Source organism: Ananas comosus, linkage group 22 (genome assembly GCF_001540865.1).
Source record: "Ananas comosus cultivar F153 linkage group 22, ASM154086v1, whole genome shotgun sequence".
Taxonomy (NCBI): domain Eukaryota; kingdom Viridiplantae; phylum Streptophyta; class Magnoliopsida; order Poales; family Bromeliaceae; genus Ananas; species Ananas comosus.
The window spans coordinates 5,160,828-5,175,988 of NC_033642.1; the positions used below are offsets into that span (position 1 = coordinate 5,160,828).

The window sequence follows — 15,161 nt, forward strand, 5'->3', positions numbered from 1 at the left end:
TAAACGACTCATACTCGCAATTTAAATTAAAATTTTAAATTTAAATTTATATTTATATTCATAATTCAAAATTATATCTTAAAATTTAAATTTAAACTTAAATCTGAGTTGAATTTATAATTAAAATTTAAGACTAAATTTACAATTTGAATTTAAAGTTTAAGTTATAACTCATAATTGAAATTAAATTCTAAAATAAAAGTTCAATAAAGAAATTAGAACATGTATTCAAATTTGAATTCATAATTTGAATCATATTTTAATTTACTCTTTGGCCTTAAATTCTGAATTCAAATATGAATTCACAATTGAATTAATATTTAAATTAAAATTAAAATTTGTGTTTAAATCACAATTCGAACTGAACCTTTGAATTCATAATTCGAATTCAAAGTTCAAACTGAAACTCATTATTGAAATTAAATATAAATAACAAATTTAAATTTGAATTTGAATTTCAACTTAAAATTTTAAATTTTAAATTCAAATTTCAGTCAATAATTTGAATTTATATTTAGAACAATTTAAATTCAAAGTTCAAATTGAACTTCATAGCTAAATATAATTTGATTAAAATTTAAATTCTAAAATTTGAATTTAAATTTAAATTCTAGAATTCAAATTTAAATAAAATAAAAATTTTAAATTTTAAATTTAAATATAAAGTCATAAATTTGAATTCAAAAATTTTATGTTGAATTTGAATTTACAAATATAATTCAAAATGTGATCATGGTTTTACTTCAAACTTTAAAAATAAATTCAAAGATTAAAGCTAAAACCAAATATAACTTATTAGCTAAGCTCCACATTTTTGGTAACTTTAAATTTTTTAAGCCGAAGTCAAAAAAGTAAGCCCACTTTTGTAAAGTAACTTGCATATCACTTTCGCAAACTAAATAACTGATAAAATGTCACTTTTTAAAAGTACCACTTTCGATGATTTATTTTCGACCAACCAAACATGCCCTAAAATAGTGGATGTAGAGACGATTGTGTTACATTAGAGGCATTTTAGAGATGGTTTTTAAAGGGGTAAATTGCACTGTTACCCCCTATAAAGCTCCGTTAATTGAAAACTGACGAAAAAGATAACATAAATGAAATATTAGGTACCATTTGGTTCGGGTATAAAGAATATATGTATTAATTTTTTTATACCTGGGATAGCTTGCTATTCCGGGATAGTTAAAAATTTGTGTTTGGTTTGTAAAACGGTTATTTTTTTGATGAAATGAAATTGTGTTTGGTTGATGTTATGGAATAGTGGAGAATAGTGTAAAAAGATGATCGGTAAATTTTTAAAATGCCAAATTTGCCCTTGCATTGTATTTATGAAATATGAATTCTATTTCATAATAAATTATGGAAATTATTAATCAATATTATACAAAAGAACAATGCAACCTAACATTTGACTCATACTTAGATTTAGAGATGAAATTTCTTTGAGTTGCACATGACAGAAAGTAACGATGAAAAAGTAGATTAAACTTACAACTACACATGATTCAAGCATAAATAAAATAATGCAAGCAGGTTGTAACTTTAACTAACTATTGGTCCAAAGTTCTAGGATTTAAAAAACATTCAGTTCCCCACTAAACGAAAAAAAAAACATGCAACATAATAGAAGAAACTTGCAATTACATCTGATAACATCTCTGTTGGGCCAATAATGTGCGGCCAGGTGGTATGCTGGTGCTCCACTCAATCCTAATCTTTAAGAAGCAAGGATTAAAAAAGATTTTGATGTGCACCGGAAGCATCAACAATAATATTGAGTAACCACCGAGTATAACCGAGGGAAGTTATAGTAACTGCGAGTGGTTACAAGCGGTTCTGATCGGCTGGAAATGGCCCGAAAAAATAGTAGTGGCCGATCATGGATAGGGAATAACGGATCTGTAGGGGCGATCTATAAATAGGCAAATAACGTCTAGAAAAGTGGTCTTTTTTCCAAGAACAGAAAACTACCTTTATTTCCTCTGCAATTTTCTTGCATTTTCTAGGAGTAGTCTACTTGTAATCTTTTACTTTCCCGCATTTACCGTTTTCCTAGGAGTAAATTTAAGGTAGATCAACCGAGTCTGTATGCCCTCAGGCACACTCGTCCCTTGTACTGTTTTTGCACATTAATTCCAATATATAAAGGCATTCGGCTCATCAGCCGACCCAAAACCCCGTGCTTTCTGTACAATCGGCTCATCCAGCTGAACCGAGTCTACAATAAAAGTCTTTGAACTCGGCTGATCCGATCCCTCATCAGCCGAATCGCTTGATCCAGTCGAAGGGCGCAAACTTCGAGGGTCACTAATCGTAGCCGTTCCGTATCCCGACACGCTTCCAGAGAAAGATCTTTGATCGGGTCAAAGAGAAGGGAATTCGGCTCTTAACAATTTTTTGGCACGCCCGGTGGGACACCAGTCTAGGTAAATTTACTTTCTTACTGAAGTTATGGCCAGTGATAATGCCATGAATTTGCGCAATAGGGTCGTTCCTAGAAATTCCAGGAACGATCAACCTAGTAATTTAGATAATGTTGGCGAACGCCAAGCAGTTTTGCCAGTTGAAGGTGAGACTAGTGGTCAATCTGATCAACAAGAGCCTAATTTGGCTCAAGCGCTTGGACAAATACACAGGTCTTACAAGTACTAGACCAAAATAGTCATAGAAATACTGCCCGTTTAGATGCAGTACTGGCCACAATCACGGCCTCTAACAAGAATGCTGCCCGAATAGGGCAATCATTGACTCGTAATGAACAACCTGTAACAGGTCTGCAAGGGCCTGTAGTTACACCGGTGTTACAAAATCTTGTAACACCGGCAGGCGGTCAACCCCAACACCAGGGGGCACCATTTCAGGCAATTTACAGACCAGTTGCTGCAAACGTCGGTCAACAACCAGAAATAGCCTGGGGGTTACCACCTCCCCCACCAATGGTGGATATCAGTCCCAAAATATAGGAGCTAGGGCTGGGGGGCAGGCTCCGAATATACAAGGGGTTAACCCTATTGTGCAGAACTTCAGACTACCACCAGGAAGTGCAAGCACAGGTACCAGTTCCTTTGCAGGGGAACAACAATGAAATATACGTTCAAATTGAAGAAGCCATCCAAAATACTTTCGGAGTTGGCGCAAGTCCGGCAATGCGGCCTGTGTTTAGATCTCCTTATCCTGCAAATATAGATACAGAACATCCTTATCCGGCAAATTGAAAAATGCCGAAGTTTGATAAATTTTCTAGTGATGAGACCGAAAACACGGTCGAACATGTTGCGTGGTTTACGGCACAATGCCGAGAAGCTGCTGCAGATCCGTTCTTAAAACTTAGATTATTTAATACCTCGTTAATCAAAACAGCTTTTACTTAGTATATAAGTTTACCAGCTAATTCTGTCTGAGATTGGGACGAATTAGAAAAAAAATTTCATAAACAATTTTATAGATCAGAACCAGAACTTTCGATTGCTGATCTAGCTCAATTTAGGCAAAGAATAGGAGAATCGGTTGAAGAGTATTTGAACCGATTTAAGACGGCAAGGAGCCGTTGTTTTGTAAGAATGCTGGAATTAGAATTTGCCAAGATGGTATTTAATTGGTTATACTTCAAAATTAAAGATCATTTTGAAGACAAATATTTTCCAAATCTTTTTGATTTGGGAGTTCGGGTTGCTTAATATGAGCAATTTCGAAAAGGAAACAATGAAGATCGGCCCAGATGGAGCCGAAACAGCAAAGAAAAAAAAGAAGAATATATCTTTCCTTGAAGAATCTTCGGCTCAAGAGGAGCCGAATACATTAAAAGAAACAGAGGATTCGGCTGACGAAGCCGAAATATATGTGGCAGAGATAGTGAAAAACCGCCAGCCATATAAATGTGCCCTGTTAAAGCCTGCTAAATCAAGCGAGGCAAAAACACGAGTATTAGCATACACTTATTCATTTGATGTTTCTAAAACCGATTTAATTTTTGATCGGTTGCTAAAAGATGTGCGAATTCAGCTGCAGGAGGGTCAAACTATACCTCCTGGAGAGGAATTGAAAATGATAAGATATTGTAAATGGCACCATTCATGGAGCCATAGAACAAATGAATGCACTGCCTTTAAAAGGCAGATTCAAAAAGAAATAAACGAAGGTTGGCTCATATTTGTCGACCAAGAAAATAAAAATATGGAGATTGACAAGAATCCGTTTCCATCGCAGGTCAATATGGTGGACATCAAAGGGAAGGCAATTGCGGATAAGAAGACTAACGAAAGCATTGCCTACACCAAGAGAACACTTCGGCTTTGCATAAGGTGCAAGGCTGAAATGATCAAGAAAGATTGGGAAGTAATTATCCACGAGAAAAAGACGCATAATGAATGGAGAGAATTCATGGCGTTCCCGGAGGAATGGGAGGAAATTTTCGAAGCAGAGAACAAGTCAGAGAATGGCTCAGATAAAGCCTCCACTGAATCCGAGCCAGAAGTTGACTCGATGAAAAACAAAAAAGACTTATTGATGCAAAAAGTCTTGAATGATTACTACAATAGTAGAAGAGAAGAGTGGAGTTACCCAGAGAAACCATTCGGCTCAAAACAGAGATTTCTAGGATATCTGCCAAACTGGCAACATCAGGCCAGGGCGAGACTTGAACCGGAGTTTGAGGGGATGACCGAGGGGGATATAGAATTCCTCGGTCGAAGGTTAGTCAATGAGCTCGGCATACAACCTTGGCCGAGACCATGGAAAAGAAGAGAAATTTTGAGAAATCATCTCAGGACAGTGAAGGTACCAGCAAACGTGCCGATTAATCAATGGCATGAAGCGAAACCATCGGCCAAATGGCATGGGCCGATGTTAACAAAAACTCAGAAGTGTCGGCAACAGAGATTGCAAGCCAAAGCAAGACAACATTATAAAAAAGCGAAAGGGTTAAGGTTGAACGTACGAAGACGACCTACGGAACCACAAAATTCCTTTCGTCTGATGCGGAATGATCATGAAGCGGGTCGTTCATCGCCCGTTCCTTGGTTAAAATCGAAGATAGAATGGCCAATTCCGGCCGAAACTGAGAAGAAGATAACTCAAAAAGAGTTAGAGGAGAAGATAGGATTTGGTGATGACACACGAAGCCTCTTCATCGATGAAGTCGGGCTAGAGGCACTATCAGTGTACTGGCTTATTAATTTGGCCGGAGTCGGGGTTGGGAAAGTTGAATTTGTATCATTAATATCTTCCAAATTCTTTCCTAAGCTCTCCATGTCAAGTTTTTGTGTAGCCGGTGAGGACGAGAAGGTGCTGCGAACATCCTCGACATCCATCATGGAAGTAAACCCATGTTTTCCGGTTGTAGTTGCCTTTCCAGATAAGAACTCAATAGCTTGATATGCAGTAAATGCCTTGTCCCTACATTTCGCATATGCCGGATTTTCCTATATTATTGAATCAACAAATAAATTTGCACATAAATATATTATAGTAAAATAAAAAAAAATACCTGTAGAAAAGAGGTTGTAATATAACAAAACATACTGCTATGATTGCTTCCCAATCACTTGGGTCACTGGCTATTGGAATGTTGCATGTGTAGTCCCACCCCCATCCTTTTTTGTTGGCTAGAGTTTGATAGGTTAGATATTGACGTTTCAAAACTTTCACTGATTTTGTAAATGGACTTTGGTAAAACTTAAATTTGTCCTTTAGTTGAAGTCGTGAACTATCCTAGTCCATGCCAACGGGTTAAAATTTTCATTCACAAAATTTTCAAGAGCATGCTCCTCTGTCATTAAGTTCAACATTGCAGAATCCATTTTTTCAGTACAGTTCTCAGATCAAACTCTAGTTTTTGATGACTCTTGCAGAAGGCACTCTAAACTTTGGCTATTGGTTGAGGGGACATCGATTATTGGGGCTTTATTTTTAGCAAAAAGATGCACCGTCTTTTTGGGAGGAGCCATTTGAGAGTAATAAAAAATAATTATTAGATTATAAATGTATCAAACACATGCTGCGGAGAAAAGAAAGATCTCAAATGAGATTTTTCTTTTTTTTAAGGCTTAGGGGGAAGGTTCAATATGAAACCATAGCGGCTGCAATCGTTTTAAAGACATGCCACCCTACCATAGATACCCCTCAATCCCCTGCCCCTATTTCATTACCTTTTTTTATAAACTTTCCATCGAATCAAACATACTCAGATCCAAACCAACAATTTCTAAATCATCATTCGGGGCTTGCCCATTGTTTCCTTATCCCATGTGAAACTGAAAGTTATTTCAGCCACAATCAAGATTGAATTGATTAGTAGAATAAGTTCGCCTCTCTTTAGCTTATCTTCTAACCTACAGCTATTTTCTGATTCTTACCATACCATGGATCGTAATCGAAATTGGGGCATTAAATAAAAAACTTGCAACTGGAGACAAATACATTGAAATTTCAAGAATAATAAAATATTTTCAAAAAATTTAAGAATTTTAACATAAACAAATAAGTAATCTTAATAGGATAGAAGCTTTAATAATGTATATATCTATATTAATAGTAGCTCTAGAAGCCTCACCTCAGTTTCCTTTCAAATCTGTTGTGATCACAACAGAATATGCTCAATAACCGACAGAGAATAATAGTACAACTACGAAAATAGTATTAGAGGCAAAGAAGCTGGAGTTTCAGAGCAACTAGTTGAAAAAAGCGTTACCTTCTATTTGCTTGACCTTATAAGGGGAAAGCACTTGAACAACAATGTCTTTACTTGAAGAGCCAATAGTAGCAGTAAATGGTTGATTTGATAAGACAACCAGGCAACCAAAGAGGTGTGGGTTGCCTCACAAATATAAATCTATTAATAGTGGTTACTGCAAGATTTTGAGAGGGTCGTCCGCAATAAAGATAGATCTGGATGAGATCTTGCTCAATGATAGCAGCTGTTGAGAGAGGAGACGAGATGAGTGGAGAGGAGGAGGTGTCTGAACCGAGAAATGAGAGAAATTAGAGAAGTTATAGTAGAAGAGGCAAGTTATTAGCTCAGATCTTCCTCCTTAATAGCCGTATTTAAGGAAGGACACGAGAGGGGATGAGAAGAGGAAGATGACGATAGAATCGAGGAGATAGGCACAGGTGAAGGTGGGTTGGAGCAGTAATGTCAACGAGGAAGAGGAGATCTCGCTCAGATCTCCTTCATTGACTACAGTAGTTGAGTATGGAGGTGAGAAGGAAAGAGAAGAGGAAGGTAATAGCAAAATCGAGGAGATGGGAAAAGCTGGAGGTAGGTAGGAGCAGCAATGTTGAACACGAAGAAAAATGCTACCTAGTTTCTAAGCAATGCGCTTGGGATAAAACGCCTTTGCATCATTATTCCACAGGTCCTAAGGAATAAGGGTTAACGGGTTATCCTTGAATAACCCGTTAAGCTGAGGATATCCTAAACCTAAAAAATTTCTTCATGTTTGCAGGAATAGTGGGATAAAAGGGGTTATTCCTAGGGATGTAAATGGATATGGATACCCGAATTTTATCCGAATGCAAATCTGAACGGAGTGGATTTTATCCGATGTAAATGGATATGGATTTGGATATGGATATCAAAAATAAAAATCCGACGGATATTGATTCGGATATGGATATTGACTGTACTCGACCCAAACCCGACCCGAACCGGAACCCGAACAAATTTAATATGATATAATATATAAAAAAAATTCAAGCCTTTAGATCTGAATCTAAAGGCCAAAAAAAAATACTTACACTTTTATAATTATATTTGTATATAAATAAATAATATAGATTATTATTTTTAAAATATTTAGCCCAACTTAAAGCCCAACTTATTTATAAAAGGGCCCACCTATATATTTAAAATTTCAACTGTTGGATCAAAATCTAACGGCTAATATTCCATCAACTTTTAACTTCACCTTTTTCTAACCCTAATTCCTTCCTTTCTCCAAAAGACCTTCACGCACAGGGGCCTCTTGCTTTCTCTGTGTTGTGGCCGCGACTACGCTTGAAAAGGCGAAGACCCCCCCGGCAGTGGCGCACGCCGTGCTCTTCCAATGTCGCCATTCGCACACTCCCAGCAGCGGCTTTCAGCAGTTTCGTTCTTCGTCTTCCATTAATCTTCATCTTTTTTTTCCCCTTTTTCTTATGATTTTTTTGAGCAAAATGTGTGTTCATTTTTTATCTTCATCTTTTTTTCCCCATTTTTCTTATGGTTTTTTTGAGCAAAAATGTGCGTTCATTTTTTATTTTCATCTTTTTTCCCCATTTCTCTTATGGTTTCTTTGAGCAAAAATGTGTGTTCATTTTTTTCCCCCTTTTTCTTATGATTTTTTTGAGCAAAATTTTTTATTTTATTTTTTTTAATTAATAATCTTTTAGTTCTTATGGATGTTGGACTAAGAAATTATGGATCTTGGAAAGTCTAGTCAAGTTTTCAACTTTTGTGACAAAACTGCGCGTTCATCCCACTACTGCGATGGACCATCCTGAATGATCAACATATGAATCGGGTTTCGGGTTTAGAATCGGGTTTCGTTGGTCGGATTCGGGTTTGGATTTCGGGTTTTTGTTCGGGTTCGGGTTTGGATGTGGATTTTTAAAATCCATCGGGTTCGGGTTCGGATTTAGTAGTCGGGTTCGGGTTCGGATTTTTAAAAACCCGCCCCGAATCCGACCCGTTGACATCCCTAGTTATTCCCCTTTTATCCCACAACCAAACAGTGCCTTATAGAGTTTATAATGTTAAATATTCATTTTAGAAGTTTGGAATGTAAAGTAAAATTTCGTCAAAAGTTCACAGGATACCTGTGCAATTTACCGGTTCTTGAAGTCCGCCTTCAAATTTATTGGAGGGGAAAAAAAAAAAAATCAAAACCCTAATTAGTTTTCTTCTCCCCCCAAAATCTGAAATTTTGCTCGTTATCCCCCCCCCTCTCCCACAACTTAGGGCACGGTTGCCTCCACTCCTGCCGCAGAACACCGCCCGTCGAGGTTTGCTCCCCTTCCCGCCCAGCGAGTGCTCCGGCCACACGCTACGTCAACTGCAGGGCGGGCCCATCCACCATTTCGTCCACACCGCGCTGCGCCTCCGTTCATCTCCGTTGCAGTGCGCGGCCTTCCTCTCCTGAGCTTTTCAGAGTCCTTTCGACTTCAATGCTGAATTTTCCACCTTTTACCTCCTTTATGGTTCGTTTCGAATCGATCGATTGATTGATGTGGTTTGAATCTTTCGATTGGGGTTTTGGAGCCCTAGATTTGTCCCTAGGGTTCGAACAGGTGGACGGCGAGGACGACGATTCGCAGGCGGAGTTCAACTGCCCCTTTTGTGCTGAGGATTTCGATTTCAGTGGGGCTTTGTTGCAACATCAATGACGAGCACCACGTTGAGGCTAAAAATGGGGTATTTGCTTTCTTTTTCGATGGTTTAGAGGTGTATTGAATCGATTTCCCTAACCGAATAGGTGTTATCTTACAATTACTGCAATATCACCACCATAGGACTTCCTATCTGTCTTAAATAAGCCCCATTTTTTTCTTACTCTTATCATAGTTTGGTTTAGCGTAGATCTCTCTCTCTTTTTTTTTAATAGTTGTATTGCTTGCTATGTTTTTTGTTTTGATTATTTGAGTTTTTGAATGAAAAATCTGATAGTTCGTTTTTGCCGCCAACCATATAAAGTCTCCTTTTTGTCCCCATCAGTTTGTTTAATTTGTTGAGGTTTCCCTATTTTTATTTTTCCATGGAAAAATTACTGCGAGGTTGAATCCCAAGAAATATGCTTGTCATTGAATTCTCACTTCTAGTTGTGTATGTTGGTATTGATGGGAGGAAGGATATAAAAAAGAAAAAAAAAAAATCCCTGAGGATGTTCAAATGGAAGTCAAAACTGTTGGACATTTTTCTTTGGGGTTGATCACCAAGCACAAAGAGAATTAGTATGCACCTCGACATAACACAAAATAGATATAGTGCCCACTATCATACTGGATGATCACTGGTCAAACAAATCAAGTTCCTCAAGGGGTTGTTTTCTGAGTCCTGCAAATGGAATCCCATAAGACTGTAATGCTCTTAAGTTTTAAATCATTGATCATCTCCACTAAAAGTTGGATCATCAAAGTTGAATGATCCAATTTAATTTCTTTAACATGTATTTTCCTATCCTCCTCACTGCTTGCATGATACCTTCATACCAATACATTATGGCCAAATACCAATGTCATTTCACTAATGCATCTCTGCCATCGTGCAATAGTTATAAAGAAAATAAAGGCCTTGTGTTCTGCTTTCCTACATTACAGACACAATGTCAAAGCTTCCATAAAGCACTGTATTAGTTGTTGGTTCGATTAAGTTTGAGCATTTTGGAAGATGTGATTGAGTTCTTTCAATTGATGGTCGCTAGTTGGGTTGTCCTGTGTTATCAAAGTCGTCCTGTGTTATCAAAGTAGCTCTCAACCTCAATGGCTCTTTTGTGTATGTTACCTATCTGATGTCACCCAGTTTTTGATCATGGGATGGAAACGAGTTTCCAAGATAAAAGAGATGGATCAACACTTTTAGGAATTTGCAGTGCATTTTGGGATCACTCGATTGTTTCAATTGTAGGTTGTAAAAGGAAAGGTTTATAAAAAGTAGAGAAGGGCATGATATCTGTAATCCACTAATCCTATATTCATATTCCACTGCTATAACCAATAAATTGTTCCTCTTTAGCACCTACTGTTTGATCTCTGTTAATGTGCAAAACAAGATTACTGAGTTGTGATCATTCTTTTATTGAATGCTAGTATGGTACTTTATTCTTTCTCTTGTGAAATAACTTGTGCTCTCCAACGTCAACAAAGCTAATTCTCACCTATGAATCCTATTTATCTAGGCCATTTGGATTAGGAACATGGGACCTGGTTGATTCTTATCCAGTTTGCATTGGCTAAACTCCACACTTCTCGAGCCACAAATGTGATTGTTTCTTATTTCTTAACCATTTTCTAAACTATTGTTGCCAATCCCATGAATCATTATTTCTAATAACATATAATTACTATACTAATCAAGATATATATATATATATATATATATATATATATATATATATATATATATATATATATATATATATATATTTTAGTGGCGTGAGACCAGGGGTCCGAGTCAACAATCGAGGACCTGTGGGCGCGATGTTTCTAATACACTTTACAGTGAATTGGTTTGCGTATTTCTAAACAGCTTCTCTGAGCTTTTGGGATTAATGGTTAGCGCTAAAACTGATCTGAAATGGTATCAGAGCGTCCACACAGCGGACATGTTTGGCGAGTCTGCTGAGCAGGTCTGGATGCGCTAGCGAACGAGTCTCACATAGCCTGTGATCTGGGCTGTGTGGATTGGACTGACGAGACGTCATCGCCTTAATAGGGGAGTCTGTGACACCCCATAGTCCCAACATCGATTGGGAAGGGGGTTGCATTGGGTGTATAAAGACTTAGACACTAGTAATAATAACTGGCTTAAGCATTTTGGCCGTGGTTGGCCCACACGAGTTATTGATGCTATGGCTGGTCATACATATATATATATATAATATAATATATAGTAGAGTCCGGCTACTATACTCTTATGAGTTACCGATGGCCCTCATACTCAAAGTTGTTTTCGATGATAGAGCTTCCGAATCGACGATCCAACCATCTAAACATTAATCTCGAGCATTAAAACTTGTAGAAAAATCAAAATTGATAAATTTCGACACATTTACCTATCAATCAAAAGTTACAAATTGACTAATTTTTACCGACGTATGAAATACTTGGCCTAGTTTAACGTGTAAAAAATGCCGGAATCAGTTGAATTTTTTTTATAGAAAACTACTTCACTACCGCTAAATAAAGAATCAATCAATATAACCAACTCAATTGAAGAATCCGTCATCATACCATTTGAGCGAAACGTCGTTCAAAAAAATTTTGACACATATATTCTTATGCCCGCCTTGATGACCTTATAATGATCGAAAAACGAAATTATTGCTTTAGAAGTTTTACAATATTTAGATCATATTAACAGAGTGATCATCGATGCAGGCTTTATCATCGAAAGTAACTATGAGTACGACAGGGCCCAATGCTCATAAGAGTATAGTAGCCCTACTATAATATATATATATATATATAATATATATAAATATCATATATATATATAGGAGAAAGAAGAGAGAGAGAAGAGAGGAGAGAGAGAGAGAGAGATGAGAGAGAGAGAGAGTGTGTGTGTGTGGTGTGATAGTCTCCCGTGCTTCAAAGTCACGGGAGGCTACGCTTGTAAGTTGTTCAAATGACAGGACATCCGGATCGCGATCGGCTCGTAGGCATAATCTACACTATTCAGAACATAATAGAAACCAAAATTTCATAATTTTCACGACATCATTACTAAGCGATCAAAAAGATCTCAAAATGACTATTTAATGGCGATGTGGCAATGTTTAATTCAACATTGTGGAAGTATTCAAATTATCTACATTGAAACTTTAATAAAAAAATCTACTACATATCAAAGAGTAAAGAACAATACTTCCGATTTGAATTGAGTCATTCTCACTGATTTTTATGAAGATTTTTTTCAGCCCCCGTCATTTCGAAGCTACTCGTTTACTAGGCAAACGAAGTTAAAAAATTATGAAATTTGGTTTCTAAGATATTCAATAGCGTAGATCATGTTAACGGAACCGATGCCGAATCGGAACGTCCCCATCATTGAAAAAACTTACAAGCACAAAGCTTCGACTTCGAAGAAGGAGCCTCTCTCTCTCTCTCTCTCTCTCTATATATATAATATATTATATAAATAACTAGTATGTGAATACTAGTAAAGCAGCCAATGACTTGGTGCTATTAAGTTTTCGTCCTTGGGTACGGTTAGGATGAATGGGCCCCTTGGGTTAGTGTTGCTTGTTTCAAGTATAATCTAACGTAAAAATAATCAACAGAATTAATCTGACGCAGACAAACTTGATAGCACCAACAACTGGTGCTATCGATAGCATACAGCCGACTGCATAATATCATATATATAATTATATATGGGCTCCGGCTACTATACATGATCAGTACGATCTCCCTCATACTCATAAGTTGTTATTCGATGAAGAGCTTCCGAATCGACATCCACACCGTTAACGTTATTTACAGCATTTAACCAACTTCTAAATCAAATATAATTTTTCGACTCATTTACCTATCGCTCAAGAGGTCACAAATATTTATTTGACAATTTTTAAGCGGCCGTAGGGAATACTTGGCTATTTTTTTACTGCAGTTAACGGGTAAGTTAAAGAAATCGAAATTTGTTTGAATTTTGATAAAAAATCTATTCACTACATAAAAATGATCAATAATCTATCTTGAATTGAAGATCCGATCATCCCTGTTTAGGACGTCGTTCGATTGACCGCTTCATTTTTATCCCCATTGAATGGACTTTATTATATTCGAAAATTACGAAATTTATTTTCTAGAAGTTTCAAATACTCAGATTATATTTAACGGAGTGGATCGTCGATTCGAAAGCTCCATCATTGAAAACAAGTATAGTACTAACGTCGGCTCCAAACTTATAATACTATAAGTAAGCCATGCTATAATATATATATATATATAGATGACTTACTATGCTATCGGGAAATACGGACCTTCGTGACTTACCAAACTCCGTTTCGATATGCGACTTTCGAATCATCGTGCTCCGTTAAAACTGATCTGAGTATTGGAGTACCTAAAAATAAATTTTATTATTTCGATACATCATTTGCCTAGAGATCAATGCTCAAAATCACAAATTCAATGACCGTATGAGCCGTTTGCAAGTTAAACTGGGTACAAAAATCCAAATCATGTGAAATTTTTGATAGAAATTTTTACTATAAAAATAAGATCCATACTTTGATTAAAATTTAATGTCATATATTACATTTTGTAAGATTTTATTTTCAGCCGTTGATTATTGAGCAGCCTTCTTACACTAGCAAATGATAATCAAAAAATAATAAATATTTGCAGATACTCCAATACTCTAGATCAAGTTTTAACGAGGCTCCGATCGACATTCGAAAGTCGCAAATCGAAAACAGAGCTGGAACAGGAAGATATCACCGCTCCGAAGCATAGACCTCACTCTAAATATAGTTAGATAATATTATATATATATATATAATATATATAATATATATCTAGCTATAAATATATATATATAGATATAATAGGATATTTAACACGCATCACTTTATCTTTAAATAAAAAATAAATAAATAAATTTTTTTTATGCAAGCTCGCAAGGGCACCCTTCGGGCACATCGTATGGGCGGGCTCTCATGAGATAGGCGCTGACGACATGCACTTGGGCACTATAGATAAATTAAATCGAGAGTTCTCACCGAGGCTCCCGCGTTTTGCGAGGCTCGGTGGCACCCCTTTTTTTTTCTTTGGTCTCTTCCCTTCTCTCTCCTGCTCGTCTCTCCCCACTCCCACTCCCTCCCCATACCCTCCTTCTTTCTCTCCATCTTCTCTCTCTGCTCGGGGCGCGGGTGTCGCCTCCCGCACATGGGCACCTCCCGCGCCCCCCCCCCTCACCCGGCTCTCTCTTCTCTCCTCTTTCTCCTCCCCATCTCCCTTCCGCCATCCCCAGCCCCCTCCACCTCCCACCTCTCCTTCCTCTCCCCCCCCCTCTCTCTCCCTACTGCCCTCGATCCTGCGCCCCGGCGTGCGCGCAGTCCGCGCCTGGCGGGTGCCCGTCCCCGCGCCCTGCGTGACGACCCGCTCCCGCGGGTTTGCGCGGCCCCCTCTCTCTTCCATCTTTTCTTCCCCCTGACCCCAGCCATCTCTCCCTCTCCTTCTCCTCTCCTCCCCCAGTTCTCTCCCCCTCTTTCCCTCCCTTGCCTGCTCTCTCTCTCCCCCCCCTCTCCCCTTTCCCAGTACGATCGGGCGGTGGTGGCGCGCCGCGTGTGGCGACTCCCGCCCTGACAAGGGAGGGCGCGGGCCGAGGGCCTCCCCACCATCCCTCTTACCCTCGCTCTCTCCACCTCCTTCTCCTCACCGCGGGTGCGGTCGAAGACGCGCGGTGCGGCGGGGCGCGGCACGGCTCGCGCACCGGTGGTAGGTGGGAGATGGACGAGGAG

The 15,161-nt window shown here is 38.1% G+C and overlaps 1 protein-coding gene across 6 annotated transcripts in view; it reads left to right on the plus strand.

Moving 5' to 3' along the window:
* Positions 8,924 to 15,161, plus strand: part of LOC109727349 (tRNA(His) guanylyltransferase 1-like) — a 22,065-nt gene continuing 15,827 nt past the window's right edge. For 4 of the 6 annotated variants that reach the window (XM_020257439.1, XM_020257441.1, XM_020257442.1 and 1 more), the window contains exon 1: positions 8,924 to 9,394. The gene's annotated coding sequence lies outside the window, so the exon portion shown is untranslated. Of the gene's footprint in view, positions 9,395 to 10,874; positions 10,958 to 15,161 lie in introns of all 6 variants that reach the window. The other 2 variants (XM_020257438.1, XM_020257437.1) reach the window with 2 other exon arrangements.